This window comes from Anticarsia gemmatalis, chromosome 12 (assembly GCF_050436995.1).
Source record: "Anticarsia gemmatalis isolate Benzon Research Colony breed Stoneville strain chromosome 12, ilAntGemm2 primary, whole genome shotgun sequence".
Taxonomy (NCBI): Eukaryota; Metazoa; Arthropoda; class Insecta; order Lepidoptera; family Erebidae; genus Anticarsia; species Anticarsia gemmatalis.
Window position 1 is genome coordinate 10,090,990 of NC_134756.1, and position 21,902 is coordinate 10,112,891.

The 21,902-nt window shown below is 34.6% G+C and overlaps 1 protein-coding gene across 1 annotated transcript in view; it reads right to left on the reverse strand.

Moving 5' to 3' along the window:
* Positions 1–21,902, reverse strand: part of LOC142977199 (uncharacterized) — an 82,962-nt gene that overhangs the window by 42,891 nt on the left and 18,169 nt on the right. The window contains exon 2 of the mRNA XM_076120953.1: positions 3,917–3,941. The gene's annotated coding sequence lies outside the window, so the exon portion shown is untranslated. The remainder of the gene's footprint in view (positions 1–3,916; positions 3,942–21,902) is intronic.

A 21,902-nucleotide genomic window follows, 5' to 3' on the forward strand; every position in this document is an offset into this window, starting at 1 on the left:
AAGCTGGATATATGTCATCGCGGACTTTTTTGTAGAACTAATAAAGACCAATGTTTTTGCTATACATTGTTCTTACTTGTATCCAACGGTATAAGCGGCGCACGCACAAATGCAATCTTCAATTAGATTTTTTTTCTGACTTCTTGGACATAAATCGCTATAACTCAGCTAATATAGTTTCAATGTATTTCAATTATATATAAAAACCTGTCGGAGAAAATACTCTTTCTATTAGTGAAAACCGCATCAAAATCCGTTGCGTAGTTTTAAAGTTTTATGCATACGAAGGGACTACAGACAAAATGGGCGACTTTGTTTTATACTATGTAGTGAAGTTGCCGTCTTCAGTACAAGGAATCATATTCAACACTTGCATTTGAATTGCATATTGATCCCAGAATAGGTCTGTTTAGTAGTTCATACAGGTTTGCCTACACAAATGACTTAATTCTTAAACAGTATGTCCTTGATGACTCATGACAGATTATTTCTGCTTTGTTTATTGTAAAGCGTCCGTCGGAATATCAATAGTTCCATTTTTAGACACTATTATGACATATTTTCTAAGTATTTAGATAGTGTAGGTACCGGTGACATCATTGTGTGTGGCTTGAATAAGTTATATTCATATATTTACAAGAAACATATCACTATGTTCTACAATTTTGGAATTTCTGAGCAAAATCTCAAGCCGCAAATATAAACGTGAATGTAAAGATTGTTCTTTTGACGAATACGGTTTCGATATTGTATACACTGTTCGATATTTCAGAGAGCAGTAATATGTTTTACTACAACCCTCTCCTAGAGACTATTACACTGCTAACCTTTGAAGCACGCAGACATTTTTATGTTCTGCTATATAGAAAAGGTAGGTATAGTTGCGAAACACTTATTCCCCTCCTCTTATTCCGTGAGGAAAGCCGCACCCAGAAGTGCAAAAGTTACGGTTTTAATAAGCATTTTTTTTTATATAAAGGCATCAACGGCCATTCACCTATCTGCAAGTAATTACATCAAATAAAAAACTTTTCATCGCACACGCCCATCTCAAGTTAGAAAATTACAACCCTTTGTAAAGAGATTTATTCAAATCCGTTGAGCCAACTTTTGAAAGTACGAACCCTATTTCAAGTTTCCCAATCTTGTGCAAGTATGTCCCTTTTACCTCGTGAAATATGTTTTACCTTTCAGAATATATTGCACTACAACACTTTTCGTTGTTCGAATTACTTAGGCCTCGCTTTAACTTGCCGTCGAGTGGAACATGCGATATGAATGGAAATAGACGAAGGAAAGTATGGAACTGTTTGTGCAGGTAAATAGCGATACATATTTGCATTATGTATATGATAGCGGTTTAAGTATTAACCTCCCACGCTAGTGATTGTAGGTCCTAATCTAAGTCAACACCCCAAATAATTTTATGATGTTATGTACGTATTGGTATTGTCACTTGCTTAACGGTGAATAAAAACATCGTGGTGAAATACTTTATGCCTAAGTTGTAGAATTGTTGACCAGTGTAATAGAGTCAATATCTAACTACTCTCTTACATCGGAAGGACACGGGTGCTCAGTAGGACAGAAACGGGTTAATTTTATTTTAACTTTGACACAAGTATTGACACTATTTACGCTGTCACAAAAGACTAGTTGACACTAACCACTGTTGCACTATTTATTTATTTACAGTATTTACTATTAAATACATGTAACAAAGGTTGTGTCACCCATAATTTACATTCATCAATCAATAATTGCGGTTTATTGGGGACATGATAATTACGTCAAACAACATGACGTTCCAATAGCTTCAATATTTGGATTTACAAGCTTTATAGCAAAATGTATGGTAATAATTTAATTGCGTTCAGTATCCAGCAATGTTCTAAAAGGATTTGTTTGTTTTCATGCTGCTCGGTCATTCGAGTTTTAACATACTATTAGTCTAGTGTAGTAAAAAGTTGAACGAAACTATCCAAAACTTTATGTTTACTTAGTACAGTCGGCATTGTTATATGAATTTAATTTCGTGAATATAATGTATAAAGGAAACTTTAATTTGGAATTTAGTTCGCATATTTGAAGGCACTTAAAATCAAACACGATTGAACAGTTCTTTGATTCGTAAAAATCACATTTCAATAGATTAGCAGTTACTATTGACATATACAAGATACTTCTGAAAGTAGATTTTTGGTACATCTGTATGTACCTAATCTCATTTTAGTTCTCAAGTGACATTACTATCGAGCTAGAAAGTCCTTTGACGTACAATCAGCTTCTAGATAAGTCAAAACCACTCACAGTCTAAAACATGAATATTAACATCGTAATACAAAAACAGCTTTATAAACAAATGAATCACAAATGTAACCCGAAAAAGCCTTGTTCTTTTGATTCTGAAGGAATGAATATAAATAAATCAGCGACCTCTCTGTCTGTCTGTCTCCTTAGAGATTCAAAAAATTGAATATCTGAATAAATAATCCACAGAATGTTTCAGAATTTGTTGTGCTACTGTCAAGTCCATTGTGGCCTTAATAAGGACGAACAAAAACTCTTTCTTATTTTATAAGGTATTCAAAATAAGTTGACCTAAAAACACAAAGTGTTGATAATGTCGCCTCCATTTTTCTCGGGCTTCTTTTACTAAAACAGGTAATGTCGGCAATTTTTTCTTAAAGTTTTAATATTTTTCATTGAAGACCGTTTTTTGTTTAAATTGCGTAAAGTATTTCATGAAAGTAAATGAGATAAATTAAGTTACAAAAGTTTATCCCTCTTTAGTAGAAGTATTTGAATTACCGTAGTACTCAACGGGTGAAACAATTCCAACAAACTTGTAATATTGAATGCCTCATCAGTTCAATAAACAAAACTTTAAGCTACCCATAGAAGGTTTGAAACGCTTGGCCTTAATCGGAAACAAACAAAAACTGGTAAATCCTTTATTTTCAAAGTTTGCAACATTTTCAACAGAATAAAGATTATATTTTCCTGCCTTTGAAACTGGCAACTCACGTTGACATCCCGCAGGTGGCTCCTCAATACAATAAGCTGGCTTTCTGCGCTTCCCACGAGAATATGTTCACGAATTTAATTTAAAACTTTCGTATTTTTATACAACTCCAAGGTATATTGGATAACTTGGTAAAGGATGGCTAGACAGACCTTCTTTTTTTGCAAGTCTAGTCTATTAGAGAAAAATACGGCCCAGCAGGTGTTATGATTAAAATCGCAAAGAAAGAAAAAATGTTGAATATCGTGTACGAGAAAATAAACATGTAACAGAATACTCGTTTGCTCGCATATTTTACAAGGATTCTTGACACCGATAACAAATAATAGAAGGCAAAATGAACTCGTTAGAGAAAAACGAATGTTGTTCCGATATATCGATATAAAGTACCTATTAAAAATTTTATTTGCACATACATTTTGTTGAAGCGATCGCTACAAATTTGTTTTCGTGATGTAAAAATATTGGAACCATTAAAATAAATTGGGATGTTCAATAAACTTTTCTCAGGCTTGTATAAAATAACAATACGTAATGTTTTATTACGGGATACAACGATAATTCTGACAAAATAGGTTGCAACATATTTTTGAAACATCTGCTCCAGTATCGGTGATTATATTTTTTGTAGGATCTTGTGCAAGATATTTAGTACCTTTTAACTACGTACTGGGATTATCTACTCTATCTTAACGCTATTCGCTTTTGTTTGGTTACATGCATCGTTAAAAAAAAGTGAATTATAAGGAAGCTTCGGGTGTAAGTCTAGTAACGTTAAACTTATTTTATTAGTTAGAATTAAAAACATGTTTCGCCCTAATAGGTCTTAGGCTACTGTTTCTTTTGATTTGGTTCTTCGCCTGAAAATTTGTTAAATATAATCTTACCCACCTATTGAATGTGCGTCTGGAACAATCTGAAATGATAGAAAAATATTTTTAAGTCCTATATATTAAATAAAACAAGTAAAATTAATAATTCATTTAAAAGTATTTACAATATGAATTATATGAATACAAATTATATCACATTTTCATCACGCATTCGATGCAAACCACTCGTGAGGTGACATGATTTTAGTTCCCACTAGTTATACTGAACAGTTCTACGATAGATCTGATGGTATTTTTTTTCCCACTGGTACTACGATATTAGGTATAACAAAATAGTCAAACTATTGAAAGTATTTGTTCTCCCTATATACAATTATCGGATGTCAAACAAAGATTCGTAGATTATAATAGAATTTACGATGGTAATGATTATAAACAATTAAAACCTAACAACTGCAATATCCTTGATCAATTCTTCAGCCACATAAAAGACAATCAGTAACAATCTGCAATGTAAACCAAGACGAATGACTTAGTATGGAGTTTGTAAGCTAAACTAATAACGTTATCCGTATTTGTGCGCTGAACAAGCACGGTCCAAGTCCTAGTTTCCAGTTGTTCTACACATGTGAAGACGCTTGTGTTTAAACTATGCACTGTCTACATACTACTCAAACTGCAAGTTATAAGTGGTTTATAGGAAGTTAACTTTGTAAATCTCATCTTGATTTCTGGGGAGAACGAGAATAATGAAGACTGCACTAAAAGAGATTTTTTTTTCAAGTAACAGTAGGTAATTAATAAATTGTCGAGGATCCAAAATAACAACCGTTTGTGCGTCTACGTGTTGTTGGTAACTCTAAAATTAAAAGAGCTTAAGGTTTTCTTTTGGAAAATCTTCGAAAATTATGCTTAGTTTTCTGTTACACGTACATTGTACAACTAATATATTTTTATCAGCAACTTCTTAACTACGAGTCCATCATAAAACCTGACTCCTAAGTGAGTTAGTTTATGAAATTCATTAACAAAACTTGGGTAACAAGTTACAAAGTGAACTAACATTAGATTATAACTAACGGTATCTGTTACAGGAGCCATTTATCCAGGCCAGAAGGCAGCCACTGGACGTCTATGATTTATTAAATGTCACCCAAGATTAACTATGGAACACGATATTATCAATATTTATTGCTACTACGTTACATACGGACAACGGCCCGTGTGAACGAGAGGTCCGAAAAAAATAACAGATTAGAAGAAGACAGAAAATACCGGAAAAATCAGGCTGCTCCTGTTGTTGTATAGGATTTGGTATTCTTATTCTAGCCATGCGTGCTGCGGATAAGCGCCTAGTCCCAAATAATATCCAAAATCCTTATCAAAATCTTACGTGCGTGTATTTTTATAAGAAGCTTTTCCGTATCTAAACGACAAGAATCAATAGATAGTTCGTATTAGAAGGCGATTTTCCTACTTTATATTCGGTCCCCAAACAAAGTGTCGTAACTATTTAGAGGTATTTTAGGGTTTTGGCCAGTGCAAAGTCATTCAAATGTGAGTAGTACTTAAAATATTCATGACCTATGCCATTCCTTGTACGAATTGTGTTGTTAAAAGCGTTAGCCCTTCAGAATTATTCTAAAAATTAACATGTTTTATATGTCCCACGAGGTTTGCATATTTACTTAATTAAGTTTCAGGTCGTGCTGAATGCTTGACACTCCTACGTTGCGTTGCAAACGTCCAGAGAGGACCAAAAGGGCTAGGGACTCGTGTTTTTAAAAGGTTTTATTTAACTTTACGTTGATGGTACGTTTCTGTACATAAATATCCATCACACATTTTTCATGGCGACAGGTAAAGGTGTCCCTACCTTTTGCTTTTTCGACTTTGATATATTGTCGTCATACGTTTATGACAGTTGTGAGTGCTTTGCACCTGGCCTTATAACGATTCTACCGTCAACTTTGAGAACATTATGAACACTGCGAAATGGGTAAAAATAAAGCAAGTCTCTTAATATAAAAATAATATGTATATCTAGACTTTTGAAACGAAACTTATTTTAAACTAGCTGACCCGTGCGGCTCTGCTCGCGTGAATTTCGTACTGTTGCTTATTCGTTTGAGCACGCAAATTGCGAAGCACGACACACCTACACATAAAAATGTTAACAACTCTTTTGTCATCTAATGGTTATTTACGAAAGGGACCCGAAGAGCACACAATGTGACACAGACTCAGACAGGCCTGATTTCCTGTGGTTACCTTCTTTTCCGCTCTCGTCTGTATCCGTACCGTATCCGTATCCGTATTATAGTTTACAGTGTAAAATATAATACCTTATTATAGACTGACCATTGCTTACCCGCCTGGATTCAGAATATTATTATAGGTACAGACAGACCTATCTGCGCCGGAGCTCTTCACACGCGTAATAATGTAGGTCTGTATACTTGCGATGATACGTCCGAAACCGCGTAACCCGTAATTATTTTTTATATACTATCCGTTGTTTATTTTTTTAAACTTACCACATAGTCTGTTTCATAGCTATCCAATAAAAATCCTAAATAAAATTCCTTAATGCAACCAATTAATTTGGTTACGTTTTACGAACTACAACGCCATCTGTTAGTTGCGGCGAACAACGACAACGAACGAAATTACTCGGTTTGCCATCTAGGATATCCCGACCGCACCGGAACCACGTAAACCAACATTTTTGTGTAATATATCATACAACATTTATGTTTGAAAATCTTATAAATGTATAGCCTGTTTCAAAGGTATTTTTTTTTACAATAAAGCAATCAAAATAAATTAATTAGGAAAAACATGCTGTGTTGCGGACTATAACGCCATCTATTGGTTGGTGCGAACAACAGGTATCGATACGGCCGGCACCGCGTTAACTATATGCGAATGTTGTGAAATGGGTTGTAACGCTATCTATGGTCTCTTTAGGGAAACGCAGGTTCAAACGATTTCTACGTATTTTTTCAATTTTCTATAAATCTATGAAATTGTATGCGATAAAAAGTATCCTAATAGTTACTCCACTACTTATTCTATGCATATACCAAATTGCAGTGCATTCTATCCGGTAGTTTTTACGTGATAGCGTAACATACAGACGGAGGACAGACAGACAGACAGACAGAAAAGAAAATTATAAATTGCAGATTCGGTATCAGTATCCGTTACTAAACATCTCCCATTGGTTTTTTTTAATATATTCAATGTACAGAATTGACCTCTCTACAGATTTATTATAAGTATAGATTTCAAAATCTCACATCCAAGACTTATGAAATTCTAGCGTAAATCAAAGTAAGAATAACCATTTTCAAAGCACAGACTTTTGCGAACTCCGCACATGTACGTAATGCTACATAACTTCTAATGCCTAGAGCAGTTTCAAACCGCATGCTTTTACACAATTTTCAACTCTCGTCAAGTTTTAGTACTCCATGAAGTAAATTCAGCAGTTCCAGAATTATAACTTCACTAGTAATGTTTGTGAGCGCGGCCGTTATAGGCGAAGTACAAATATACTCACATGTGTTTACGTCATCTAGAAACATAGCTGTAACGTCTTGAAACAATTCGTTTCGCACTCCGGGGAAAAGAATAAATTTGTTATTCCCGGAGGTTTTTCTCGCGGAATTATGACGACGTCTTAGATACAAACTATTCTAGCTAAGCTCCGGACACGATATACGTACCTACAAAGATGTGATGAAGGTCCGTTATACCCAAAGTTTAAGACGAAAATTTTCAGTAGGCGGACAATGTCAAATTAAGCACACCAGGGAAATTTTACGCAACAAATTCCCCAGCATAATAGTTGACTCAAAATTCTGCCTTGTAAACTTTTAATCTAAAAGAAACATTGATTTAAAGGGCAAAGTTCCGCATCTAGTTTCTTGCCTACAAACTTTTAAGTAATTCCGCTTCTATCTTCCCTTCGCATTCCCGTAACTAACCGAATGAATTTAATTAAAATTGCCACGTCAGATTAGGTGCGTCGGTGAAACATCCCAAAAATGAACGTAGGGAGAATTTTAATTAACCACTCTTCTCGCGTCTGATCATTTGCTGAAATTAGGCTTACCTTGTCTTAAAGAGAATTTCATTTAATATTTGAGGACATAATATTCATGTAGAAATGTGCAAAAGCACTAACGAGGTAAGTTAAAATACGAGGTGTTTTCTAAGAATTATTTTGGTCGTTAAATCGTAGTTGTTTATTACCAAGTCTTATCAAAGACAAAACATCAATTTGTAGCATCAACTACAATATTAATTCCACTACATAGTACATAGCCAGCGTCTCGAAAATATCTCTTTATCCTATGAAAATTGTTTTAACAGGCCAGACACGGCGTCAGCCTTTCTTAAAATGGGGTATCAAGGCAATTTTTTGCTGAACTTTTAAACAACTTGTTGACATTGCAAAACTTATGGGTAAACGGTTTTTCTGTTGAAAAGTTTAAGGCTGTTATATTATGAATTTTGATTGGCAAGGACGAGTTTCCTTATATGATATCCAAATAATGTCAGAAACTAGTAGAAAAATATTACCTTTATTATATTTTTACATTTTCGGCATACGACTGACAGAATAGATTCTACGTACGTAGTATGTTTACACTACTTTCTACTCACGAAGAAGCATATACATTATACCTATTTGAATTTTAGACAGCTTTAGTATTTCATGGGCATCATTGATTTTATAGGAATCATCGCTCTTCAGGACTTAGTTGGTTCCATACAAAACTTGTCCACGTTTGTTGAGTACAACTAAACGCCAAAGCCTACGTGAGCCTAAATGAATACATTTACTTGGACGTTAGTGACCGAGACTTGTCGTAAATTTGGTGCCTTCAGCGATAAATTAAGATTAAACTGAAGCGCATTGGCAATTGGCAACCGTTCTTTGCTCCGTGATCAATATGCACAAATGGGAAATGGTTGATGTATTTTTAACGATACTCCTACGTAGACACGGTCATTCATCATACCGTTGCAGTCATTAAGCCGCTTCATGCATTGTTTGCTTCTGACAAATGTTCCCGAGAAAAAATTAAAACTGAAAACTAAAGAGGGCAAAAAACACCCGTCGAGGGTAATATTTTTCACAGAACCAAACCATTAGTCTCCCTAAACGAAAACAAAACGGGTCGCAACAAAGAACAATTTACGTAAAATTCTAAAGGTAACTGAACTGAATAAAGGGAAGGCAACCCTTACATTCCTATAAAACATGTGGCATCACAGTGATCAATTCAAATTGGTGCCGCAAAACGTTTTAATGCAAAATTCATTCAAAAGGGAATAACGTCGAATCAATTTGGAATGGAGAGTGAAAAATAAATCGCAGGTACGGTTGCTCCACATCGACGTAATTCGATATCGGCGCTCGGAGCGATGCTTTGACCGAAATGTTCACATTATCGGTATTTACGTACTTGCATCTTGCATGAGACACTCCTATTAGCGTAAACCTAAGCACTACACTAGATTTTCTTTGTACAAGATAAACAATATTACGACGTCAGCTCTAATTTTATTAATCAGTTTTACAATTTTTTTTATAAATAAACTGGGTCAACTCTTAAGTTTTTCTCGAGAACAAAACAATTCGAAGCGATACAAATATAAATTCGGAACAGAATCGGTGATTCATTGAACGTATAAAAGCTTGCACCTACGCTACTCCTAGGCGCGTATAGAGCGAACAAATTCACACGTTTTCTCATAAATCACTGAACTTTATAGAGGTTGTATAAACATATTTTTTAGTGTGCAGTGAGTCATAAAGTTTTGCATCTGTCTATAATGGCATCACGTTTCAAACGTCCGGATCCCTCTTTAATTCCGGGAACTAGTTTTCTCAAGATAGATGGGATTCACCTAGTATGAGATGTGTTCGATAACAACTAAATTGGATTTCTCTTATAGGTTACAAATAAAAGCTGGAGAGAAGTAACAAGATTTCTTCGTGAAGTTTTAGAACCTATAATGATGTTTGCACGTCGTGTATTTTTGTTATAAATATCTAAAAATACACCACCATTTATTGACGTATACATTATGATGATAAAATTGACTTATTTCAGGTCATTCACTTCAAAGAAAAGTTTTAGCTAGGTACCAACCCGCCACCCGGTTATATTTCCAGTCGGTAGCTTTGCAGAAGAATTTTACGAGAGCTATATAAAAACCGACTGAGTTAAGTAACACTTTTATTAATGTATTTTTTTAAGTTATTGCCTCTTAAGATCGAAGCAAATAAAATGCTGTACGTTTTCCTGGAAAATATTAATATTTGGTTTCTGTTTACGCCATACCAGAAGACACGAGTCTGTTTTCCTTGGCGATAGAACAGCATTTCTTATCTCGAAGAACCCTTTAAACAGCCATTATTTAACTCCCCATCAAATAACACTCAAGGGTTTCCAACTTAGGGATTGTTTGCACATATGGCTGATCTTTGTCGCTCCCGAGGGTCACATATGGAAACTCTGGTCCACAGAGAACCGCCGAACTGACCCTAAAGCAATTTGTGTAAATTATACAAACGTAACGCAATCTGTTTGGTTGGCAACTGATTGACGTGTGCGGTTTTACATCCGCATTAAAAATGGTGTATCTCTCTTGTTTTGTTCGTTTTTACTAGTTACTGCCAATATCTACAACAAACCTTTCTCTCACACTACATATATTTGAAAAATCTTTGATGACTAATGTTAAGCAGCTTAGCCAATCTTTATCATAGTCAGCCAATAACTGTGCTTATTGTTATTTCAAGAAAGCTACTTTATTTAATTCAAATATGTACGGCAACCTAGCTTTAGATTTTTAGTCAAAGGTCATTAGACACATTAAAACGTCTACCATATATTTGTGTGACAACCTTTTATTAGACTTTTTTGTATCGTAAAAAAACTGTCTGGACCTATTTCACCCGTCAAATGTACCGTAAATACATACAGGCACATAATTTTCCCACATTTGTCATTCTCTATTTACTTCCATCCAATTTATTGTAGCTCCCATAAAACACACGCCAGAATTAAGGAAAGAATTCCGTCGTAAAACAATTTGGTCCGGAGGAGGCAAAAACTAGGAAAGTCCTCTGCAATGCAAGCCGTAGATTAAAAGGACCCAGACATCAGATTTGGCTGTAACCCAAAACTAACGGAAGGTATAATTAAAAATGTTCTTGAAAATACTTTCACGCTACACAAAAATATTGTACATTACAGCAAGACCAGTGAAAACATACAAAAAGACACAACATTTCCTTTGACAAAATAATATGGTCCATGGCATTTTTTGGACCCTATACATTTTCATAAGGAGAAGTGCCTGTGAAGAAATGCTCAAACAAAGTGCATAGAGACAGTAGGTTATCTAACGCATGATTTTTATCTATCGGGGTCATAATAAAATGATGCATTGATGTTAGTCAAAGTGCGGAAACCAGAATAGGTTATCTCTAATGACAATGTTCATCTAAAGTGGCCTGAATGTTCAAACATCGGGAAACTTAAAATGCAGTATTATTATCTTCCGGGCTGAGGTCATTAGGAATGAAAACCATCATTAGCGTTAAGACTATGAAAGAATGCATAAAAAATGCTGATTAAGAAGTGGTTGCACTTACAGTTGGAATGTTTTCTGAAAGAGTGTTTTGATGACATTATTTTATTTGTAATTCAACATAAGCATTTAATACTACTAATAAAGTAACATAATATTACCTAAATGTTACTTATCCAAGAAAATTTTAATTAATTAGTGGATGCAGTGGACACGTTGACACTTCTCAAAGTTAAAAAACTTTGAAGTGTCAACGTGTCCTTCTAACACACACTAGCTAAGTTTAATAGTTTCCATGACGAAAAACGACATATTCGTTTTTCGGTATCGAGAAAAGAAAACATAATAAATCACGTTATATCAAAGATGCCTAGAATAAATCATAACATACAGCCGTCTTTCTCAATACATGAGCATGTCACTCTCCTGTTACAACGTTCCAGTTTCTGTCCCTAATCTTCCGAAGAGAAATATTTGCCGTGTCAACAACATTATAATGTATGATTCACACTACTAAACTGTTTTCGTAGAGAAATCCTACAATCATATTGCTTTCCCTAACCAGTAAAGGTCAAAGAAATTCTTGTTTCTAACAATATACGAGTATACCTAAGTTTTGAACATGTTTATTTTTTGCTCACATGTTCTCTGAAACTTATATTTTTGCGGTTGAGTCATTTGGTTTAGGTAAAAGTTATCTTTTTATGAGTAAAGAAACCAGCACAGTCAAAGCAATCGAATTAATATAGAGCGTATACGGAAATGACTGTTAAATCAGTATTTGTTTTCGTTAATCGTAAAACAGTTCACGAAATGAGCTCTCATTCATTACAAGAACGTCAAAAACATTTGTTTTCGAAATGTACACAAATTGAGAAAGACCGTAAATTGGCAAGCTACGTAAATATGTGTTATAATTTGTCAACATTGAAAATGCATCAATGAACAGGCACAACAGCTGTTATAACTCACGATGTACTTGATTTATACAGATCACAAACGCGATCTCGTTACGAAAGCGTTATTTTTGACATGTTCATAATGAATCATGCCGCGGCACAGTGTGTATCCGTCCTAATTGTCGTTTAGTGAGCGTGTGAACGTTTAATATTAGCATTAAATTATCTTATGAAAGGCGCCCTAGAGTAAATGAACAAACTATATAATAATTATGATTATAACGATATTTGCGGTGTACTGTTTGGCTAAGACTGGTAATTGTGATTATGTGGGGAACGAAAATTAGGTTAATTCGTGAATTTGCTGAACAAGCAGAGGAAATGAAGGTGGTCTGCTGCTATAGCATTAATTATATCATAACAACAATGATTTTCGCCAAGAAAATACAGCCCAAGGATATATTTTTCCTGTTTTTATTTAGGGAGCCTTGCTAAAGTTGTAAAATATTGCGTACTTTCATTCAATTATCCGCCTTATCTCGGAGTCTTGAAACTTCTTGTAAATAATGCAGGTCAAGTTATCACTTCATCAGGTGGCAGCTAACTCCCTTAACTTTGCCGTACTCTTCTATTAAAAGTGTTAACTTTTGAGTTATTTATTCATAACTCGAAAGCGACACGGAAAGTTTATGCCATCGCGTTTCTTAGAACTTTGAACATTCACATGTGTTCTCATGCTCTGAAATCAAGATACCCTTTGAACTGAGAGATTTCGACTGACCCATTTAAGATGTTAAATGGTGTTCAGTACTGTTTAATTGCCCAAATTGATATCACAACGCGTGAGCGTTTTCATTACGATTGAATTCGGGCACATCGTTTGCATATTTGATGACAAGTGATTAGGACGGTCAGCAAGGCGATTCTCGTCCATTCGTATTCGGCATACGAATTTGTTTTTATCAGAATTACAGTATTGTAATGAAATCTACGTGTTTAAATTCCATACGGGTGAGACCCTTAAATTGTTAATAGGATTAAAAAATACGTGACATGAAATTGTCAGCTATAATATTTACTTTTAAAACATCAAACATCACATCTACCTTCCAAACACTTTTAAAAACCTTTCAAAGAGATTATACTCAGTATTTGGCGAATGAAATGAAGATCTTTTTACCTCTTACTTTAATTTCAAGTTCTAAAAAAGCCAGTAGCACGTCCAACGATCTAGCAGACGTACCCACATCCAGACTTCATGAACGTTACTTTTACGATCCCTCGAATTTATTTTATGTCGTACAGTGTGATGCGCATTGCGGTCATATTTTTATTTTCTCTCGCCACTATGACAGAGCCTTCAATAGTATGTCAATTTAACAAGCTCGTAGCTAAAACACGTCCAGCTGAGCTTCGATTAAGCCGGCAAAATTGAAGTTTAGTTTTGTTTGTTAGTATTTTAGAGTATTGTACAACTGTTCACAAAAAATGTACGTGCGGGATTTATTGTGAACATTGTTTCATAATGGTTTTATGTTTTCCATTTGTTATAAAACAAAGAATATAATTCAGTTTTTTATAAAGTGTTTCTCGGCTATTGTTCATATTGATTGCATATTTATACTGGCAGTTCATTAATTAGCAGTAACTGTAAAGGCAAATATCAGATCCAGAGCAATACATAACATGATTTGTATGGGTTTGAGAAAAAGGAATACACTTTTTACTGTCTTCTTTTAGCTTTTTCAGTTGCTTCTCTGTGTTGTTCTTCACTTTGAAATTAATAAAACGTGTATTTTATGTTTTTATCAGCACAACAGAAGAACATTTCTCTTCACGTTCCAAAGGCTGTGTAATAAAATAAGATATTTCAAGTACTTTACGCGTTCATAACCATGAACGTAAACGAATAATGTTCTGTGTCCATTAGATCTAATTAGATTCTGGCATGGACCGAATTACAGGATCACTGAACACTGCTAGGTACTATATATTGTTACACTAAACCTTTTTGTAGCTAGTTTACAAATTACTTTGCGAAACACAAAAACGAACATATTACGTTTAAAAAACGAAGATATTACTATTATCTAGGCTGCACTTAAATCATTTATCTACCTTGCTTTCAGATCAACAAAATATGTTTCGTTTAAACCATTATGATTTTTTTTCATTCAAAAATAAATAATATAAGAGCCGATATAAACTCGCAATCTGTTTTCCGTTTTCCAAGTGATTAAATCTTTATTTTTAAATACGAAAAGCAGTTAAAACAATATAAAGCGAGTACTTGACAGATGAATTCAATAGACTGTAGAATCCAATGTTTCACAACAAATTGTTTTACTCAAAGGCAGTACACGGATTGTATTTGCTAGCAAATACGTTAAATGAAACTACCTGAATCTGACTGCAATAAAATTACGTCACATCTCCAGACTCTACGTCTCTATTATTTTGATCTTGAAAGCAATGTAATTGAGACGAGTAATTTAAAACTGCAAATTAAACTAGAGTTGCTGTAGAGACTTTTACAAACGTTTATTTTACGAATTCCAATTTGATTCAATTATATTTTTTTTTACATCTAGAACTTTTCAACGTCTCTTTTCTATTTTTATTTCAAAAATGGACTTTTATACTAATGTCGAATCTTAGAAAAATATCGTGATAAACTATCTAAATTCGAATATATAGCTGCAGTTTTGAAAACCACCATAAAAAATATCATTGTAGGCTGCAAAATATTGACTGGGCTTTAAGCCTGTATGTGGAGAAGCTTGTTTCAGTTGTCCAATCAGTGAGACGTGCGTCCGTTCGATCATAGTCCGGAATACCTCACGGCTATATTCACTTGATTTTCAAGCTTTTGCGACTTGTACTCATAATTATACGAGTATAACAAAATGTTGCCTTAATCAAAGTTACAGATTAGAATAAAAAAGATCGCAACCTTTAAGCTTTCATTGCTTTTCGGCATTAAATCATTACTCAGATATTATTATGTAAAGCTACATGTACCTAGGACTAATTATAATGTAAAACGTATCTATATTGTTTATACTATTGTAGATTAAAAGTGCTAACACCGAGTCAATTACTCTGTGCCCTTCCATTTGTCTTTCAGCACATCTCAAGGCGAATGCTAATCAGTAATAATCACGTACAAGATAATAGACAGGCTCTATTAATAAAACGAATATAAACAATTGGTAAGGCTATTTGTAATGGTGTCACGATTCTCGGCTCAATTAAACACATTTGTACAATTAGGGATAAAGGGACGGTCTCGGGTAAGATGGCCGCGGTAATTAGGTGTGTGTATGTAACACCCGTTCTTTATTTGCGTTGCGCATCTTAAGATATAGTTGAGAATTTTGTAGGTTCATGGTCTTATGGAATGTCAGGGAATTCCAAGTAATATTATAAATGCGACAACGTATAGGTGTGTTAAGTCTTTACGCCCAAACTGCTAAATGTTTTGAATTTTAAACGAGTGAGAGATTATGTAGTACGTACGTAAGGGCGTAGGTTAAATAACATATACTTATTAAAAAAACCATTATCCGAATGGCACGGCCAAAACTTATCAAATAATTAAACTTGTTTTTCCTCATCCGTCATTGTAAAATTTTACTCCAACAATAGTGGAAAACTGTATATAGTTATTATAATCTGATTGGTGGTTTCGTAATTCAGTAGGAGTTTGTTGACGCATAAAACAACATACCATAAAATCATACGTTGTAAAGCCGCAAAACAAATAATAGAAAAAGCTAAGCTTTGATGAGTCAGTATCAACAAATAAAGAAACGGTAATATCATGTTACTCACTACTCAAACACTTAAAACTATGCTTACGGTAAATACTTAAAATAGTCAACTACTTATAGAGAAACGGCTCCTAAATCAAGAGCATCCTAGCGGCATGTCAGGTGCACAAACTCTTTAATTAGTTAAAGTCGTGTTTTAGTTTGTCTGCAAAACTTATCACGAAGATAAATATCTTTCGGACTTTCTCTACTTAGCTTTATAAGACAGATAATATTTGGAGATTTTCGGTATGCTGATATTTTAACAATGTGAGCTTTATGGCAAGCCTTGTTGCTACCGATATAATGTTGTTCTACAAAATTATTTTGGTCAACAGTTACAACTTAGCATAGAGCCGCGTATGCAAGTTTCACCGCTAGCGAAGATATACAATATTCAGAATTTAGAACATCAGGGACTGACAGGCTTCTGCAGCTGATGGTTTGCTTGATAGTAACTTTATTTTAGAAATACACAGAATCTAAACCTCACTACTAAGAACTAGGGTAAAAGAAGCCAAGATAAAAACGTAGATATCATCTTATATTACGCTAGAAGATATATTTATAAATCAAGAATAATTTTGGTGTCGTTCATAAAGTATAAAAATACAGAGATATTGTGGTTGTTTTGGCACCTGCTTTATTCCGATATTATTTTAATTACTTTAGTGCCACTCTTTATTCAAGTCGAGGTGAAACGATAAACATTAGTGCAGGCAGACGATCGGAATAGGTTGCTATTAGCATACCGACGGAGCCTGCTTGCTTTCATAGTAGATTGGGGAATCCTTATCGCCTTATACGACACCCTGGGGATATGGTAGTCTGTTCCTGCAGACTACTGAATATACTACCATTTGCATTCGTTTGATAGGTACTTGTTATTCTTCTTTCAATACTTATTATTCTCGAGCATATTGGAGAGCAAAGTCGTTAAATTGTTATGGCTGGGTAGCTTTTATATTGAGCAAATACCGCCCGTAATGAAAAAAGATAATTCCCTTCTTAGTCTTTTATGTTCGCATTTAGCCTCAACCTTGTCTGATCTCTCATTGGTGTTAAATTAGGAAATAAAACTGGTGTAAAACATTAATATGGCATAAATAAATAATACAATAGGGTTATCCAAGTCCCTAACCCACACTTGGCCAGTGGTGGACCCGAAGCTTAACCTTACTTCTTTTGGGAGGAGAAACTTGCCCAGCAGTAGGACAGTCATAATGAAATTGCATTAAGTGCAAATGTAAAGTACGTATATATTATGAAAATATCGTGAACATAACATAGATGAACTCTATAATACCTTAACTACCAATCTGATTACTCTTAAAACTATTCTTAGGTACTTAAGGCACTTCATTGTGGTAGTAATAACAAAGGCTTACTGCTAAGTCTTTGAGACGGACTGGCATCCAGTAGTCACAGTATTTATTAGTTTTAATTAATTTGTCACTGGTGCTGATTCCGTTTTACAGAGCACTTAACTGATTTCAATCTCAATTAAGAGCGTGAGAAATGGGTTATTATAAATTCTATTTTAAGAATTGAGATTTGAATTCATTTATTTACGACTAGCTGACCCGTGCGGCTCCGCTCGCGTGGATTTCGTACTGTTGCTTATTCGTTTGAGCAAGCGAATTGCGAAGCGCTCGATACACCTACACATAAAAATGCTAACAACTCTTTTGTCATCTAATGGTTATTTACGAAAGGGACCCGAAGGGCACACAATGTGACACAGGCTCAGGTAGGCCTGATTTCCTGTGGTTACCTTCTTTTCCGCTCTCGTCTGTATCCGTACCAGTTTACAGTGTAAAATATAATACCTTATTATAGACTGACCATTGCTTACCCGTCTGGATTCAGAATATTATTATAGCTACAGACAGACCTATCTGCGCCGGAGCTCTTCACACGCGTAATAATGTATACTTGCGATGATACGTCCGAAACCGCGTAACCCGTAATTATTTTTTATATATCATCCGTTGTTTATTTTTTAAAACTTACCACATAGTCTGTTTCATAGCTATCCAATTTATTTCCAAAATGCAACCAATTAATTTGGTTATGTGTTTCGAACAACAACGCCATCTGTTAGTTGCGACGAACAACGACAACAAACGAAATTACTCGATTTGCCATCTAGGATATCCCGACCGCACCGGACCCACGTAAACCAACATTTTTGTGTAATATATCATACAACAATTATGTTTTAAAATCTTATAAATGTATAGCATGTTTCAAAGGTTTTTTTTTACAATAAAGCCATTAAAATAAATTAATTAGAAAAAACATGCTTTGTTGCGCACTATAACGCCATCTATTGGTTGGTGCGAACAACAGGTATCGATACGGCGGGCGCCGCGTTAACTTTATGCGAATGTTGTGAAATGGATTGTAAAGCCATCTATGGTCTCTATAGGGAAACGCAGGTTCAAACGATTTTTAAATTACGTATTTTTTTCAATTTTCTAAAAATATTTGAAATTTTATGCTATAAAAAGTATCCTAGAAATTGCTCCACTACTTATTCTATGCATAAACCAAATTTCAGTGCATTCTATTCGGTAGTTTTTACGTGATAGCGACACATACAGACGGAGGACAGACAGACAGACAGACAGACAGACAGACAGAAAAGAAAATTATAAATTGCAGATTCGGTATCAGTATCCGTTACTAAACATCCCCCATTGGTTTTTTTTTAAATATATTCAATGTACAGAATTGACCTCTCTACAGATTTATTATAAGTATAGATGAGATTCAAGTTTAATTAGCCTATCTATACTAATATTACAGATGCAAAAATCTGTATGTTTTTCTGTAAAATTTCTATAGCTGAATCAATATTGATGAGTCTTAGAGATAAAGGAAGACCCGAAATAAAACAAAGGACACTATTGGTCCTAAAACAGAAGCGGGCGCAGCTGCAGTCGTGAGATAGTAATTATACTAGTTGAACATATATTTAGTTTATTTTATATATTGGTGTATCTGTCGCATTTCGGTTCCGGGTTTATCAAATGCATTACCGAGAAATAGCAATAGAGAAATAAATAGAATCCACAAACGTGAAAGCCATATCACAGTGAAAAGTGAACTGATTGATGCTGAAATGCAAACCGCACTGTATTTGTGCTGTTATTATATACCGTACGTATAATGATTACGTATTTCTACTATCTAAATGTATGACGGCAATAAGCTTATTAGGGGCTTAATGATATAGTATAATAGAAAGATTTTACAAACAAATAACTTTCTTTAATTAATAACTTTAAACTTTGATGAATAATGTAAATAGGTAAGTATCTGTATAAAAGACAAAAATATTCATAAAGTAGGTAGTTATGTAACGTGGCCCTTAATTAGTAATCATTTCAAAATATTTCCGTATCGAAAATAAAACCTAAAGCAACAAAGTAAACTCCAGGCTTCCTTGATAATTGATTAATAATACCTTCTACCTGCTAACCATTTTTCATCAGTCCACCTAAACATTAATCAATCTATTTTTATAATAGGCCAGTGTAAACAGGCCTACCCTTTTAGCGAGCATTTATTAGGCGTTATTTGCTAACAGCCTTCGTTCCCACGCTGACCGAGAAATGTTCATGACGTAATGTTTGCTCGTAAAAATAGGTATAACTCATAAGTGTCGTTGGTGTCAGTGATGCGATGACAGGCCATGAAATACAGAGTCGATTGCTGCTGGATATGGCTTTAACTCCTACGTTGAAGTACGTTCTCTTTTGAGTATTGTTGTTGGATTTAAGTATATCGGTGTCAAGTAGATATTTGCTTCTTTTGACGAGATGGTGGGCAATATTTTATATTACACGTATTGCTATTTTATTTTCGAAATATTAAAATTCCAAACATTACGTAACATTATATTTAAGATTATTTACTGTCTACACAAGAAAATAATTAAAGGGCTGGCTGTCTCGACCTCTTATTCCTAACTTAGAACTTTTCCGAAGTAATCCCAGATTCTTCGAATTTACCCAGTTTTCAATACTCATCACATTATAATAAATGAACAGTGTTATCACTCGTACAATGTTTGACATCCCGAGAAATTGGAATAGATCAACTCACAAGCTCGGAGAAGCGAATCTGTTCAAGAAACCTAATTTAATATCAGATTTTGATGACATAAAATATAAAGCAGTAGGTGCTCTTTCAGAAATATTATTTTGAAAGCAGAAAGTACATAAGGCGCTATTTATTTTGCGCGGGTAAGTTACTTTAGTGCGAGTGTAAGGTATAAGGAACGATGCCTTATACTATACTAAAATTATTTTAGTGTGCTATAAAGCCTTTCGCAAAATTAGGTAGCTTATATTCCCTCAAAATATTCTCACTTTTACGCCCCTAAATTTTGGCACACGTTTTATACTGAAGTGCAGACTCCGACGTGAGATAGGCATTTTTATAGTACAACGTTAAATAGAACATTCCTGTGCTGATCTAGTCATAAAAAATGCGCAAGAACACCCTGCGCTGCAAAAACCTAAATGACGCTTTAATAGAAAAAAAACGCAAATAAAAGTCTTCATAATTTTCTCTCATGGATTCTCAAATGCTATCGAAAAGAATTTATGACCAAAAGATTCTATTTCAAAGCGCTTCGTTGAAAATCCGAATCGTTTAAAGCGAATTAGCTCCAAATGGTCATACTCGTAGTTTGATGGCCCAGACGTCAATTTTACGACGGACTTCGTACTATCCGCTGAGTGATTATGCCCGCAGAGTGGCCAAAAAAGCCGAACGCTGTAACTCAAACAAAACAGTCATAAAACGACAATGACGTAATCCAGGCCAGTATACCCTGCAGGGCTTTATGGGTGTTTAGTGAAACAGGTCACCGGGATGGAGGTCGTAAAGAGAAGTTTCCTAGATTGGTCCAAGTTGAACGATTTGGCGGCAGGATTAAGGAACCATCATGGCTGGAAAAACGAAGTTTCTTCTTTTAGAAGCTTGGAAGTTAGGTCCAAAGAAAAAACAGAAAAATATTTAAAGTTAAGGTTTCATAAAAACATGCATGCGTTGATGCATTAAAGGATAACAAAGCTGCCTTAGTGTTTTATCAAGTAAAACACTACGACAAATAAAACATTTGCTCCCTTTATTCTCTACAATATTTTCTGTCAACGGACTCCAACGTAGTTTTCCCAACAACATTTGAAACAAACAGATCATTGATGTATAGCCTATCCACACGCTTGATAGAAGCAATCGTATCTCAAGACACTTACACAAAGTGATGGAGCACACTGTTCTGAACTAAGACCGCACGCTGCTGCGGGCGTATGCCATCTGTGTGCAATATTGCAATCTTCCGTCTAGTAATTGAAACTTTCAATCACATGGCGGAATCATGTCCCCGCTGATATCTTCCTCGGTCTGCTTCCTCAGAGAAATTTCTAGAAAATTTACTTTCGCATGAAAATGATAGCCTTTTGGAAGGTTTCAGGAAAATACCATTTTATTTTTTACTGTAGGGATAAAGATAGTAACTACCACAAATTTATTTCTACACACACACGTGCATGTTCACTGATTCTTAAATATTTTACTTGGTATTAGTTCTTTTTCGAAAGCAGACATACTCGAATGTCTATAACATGACCCAACTTACAAAATTAAACCTAATAAAGAAGTAACAAATCTCAAAAACCTTTTCTTGTACGAAAGTACT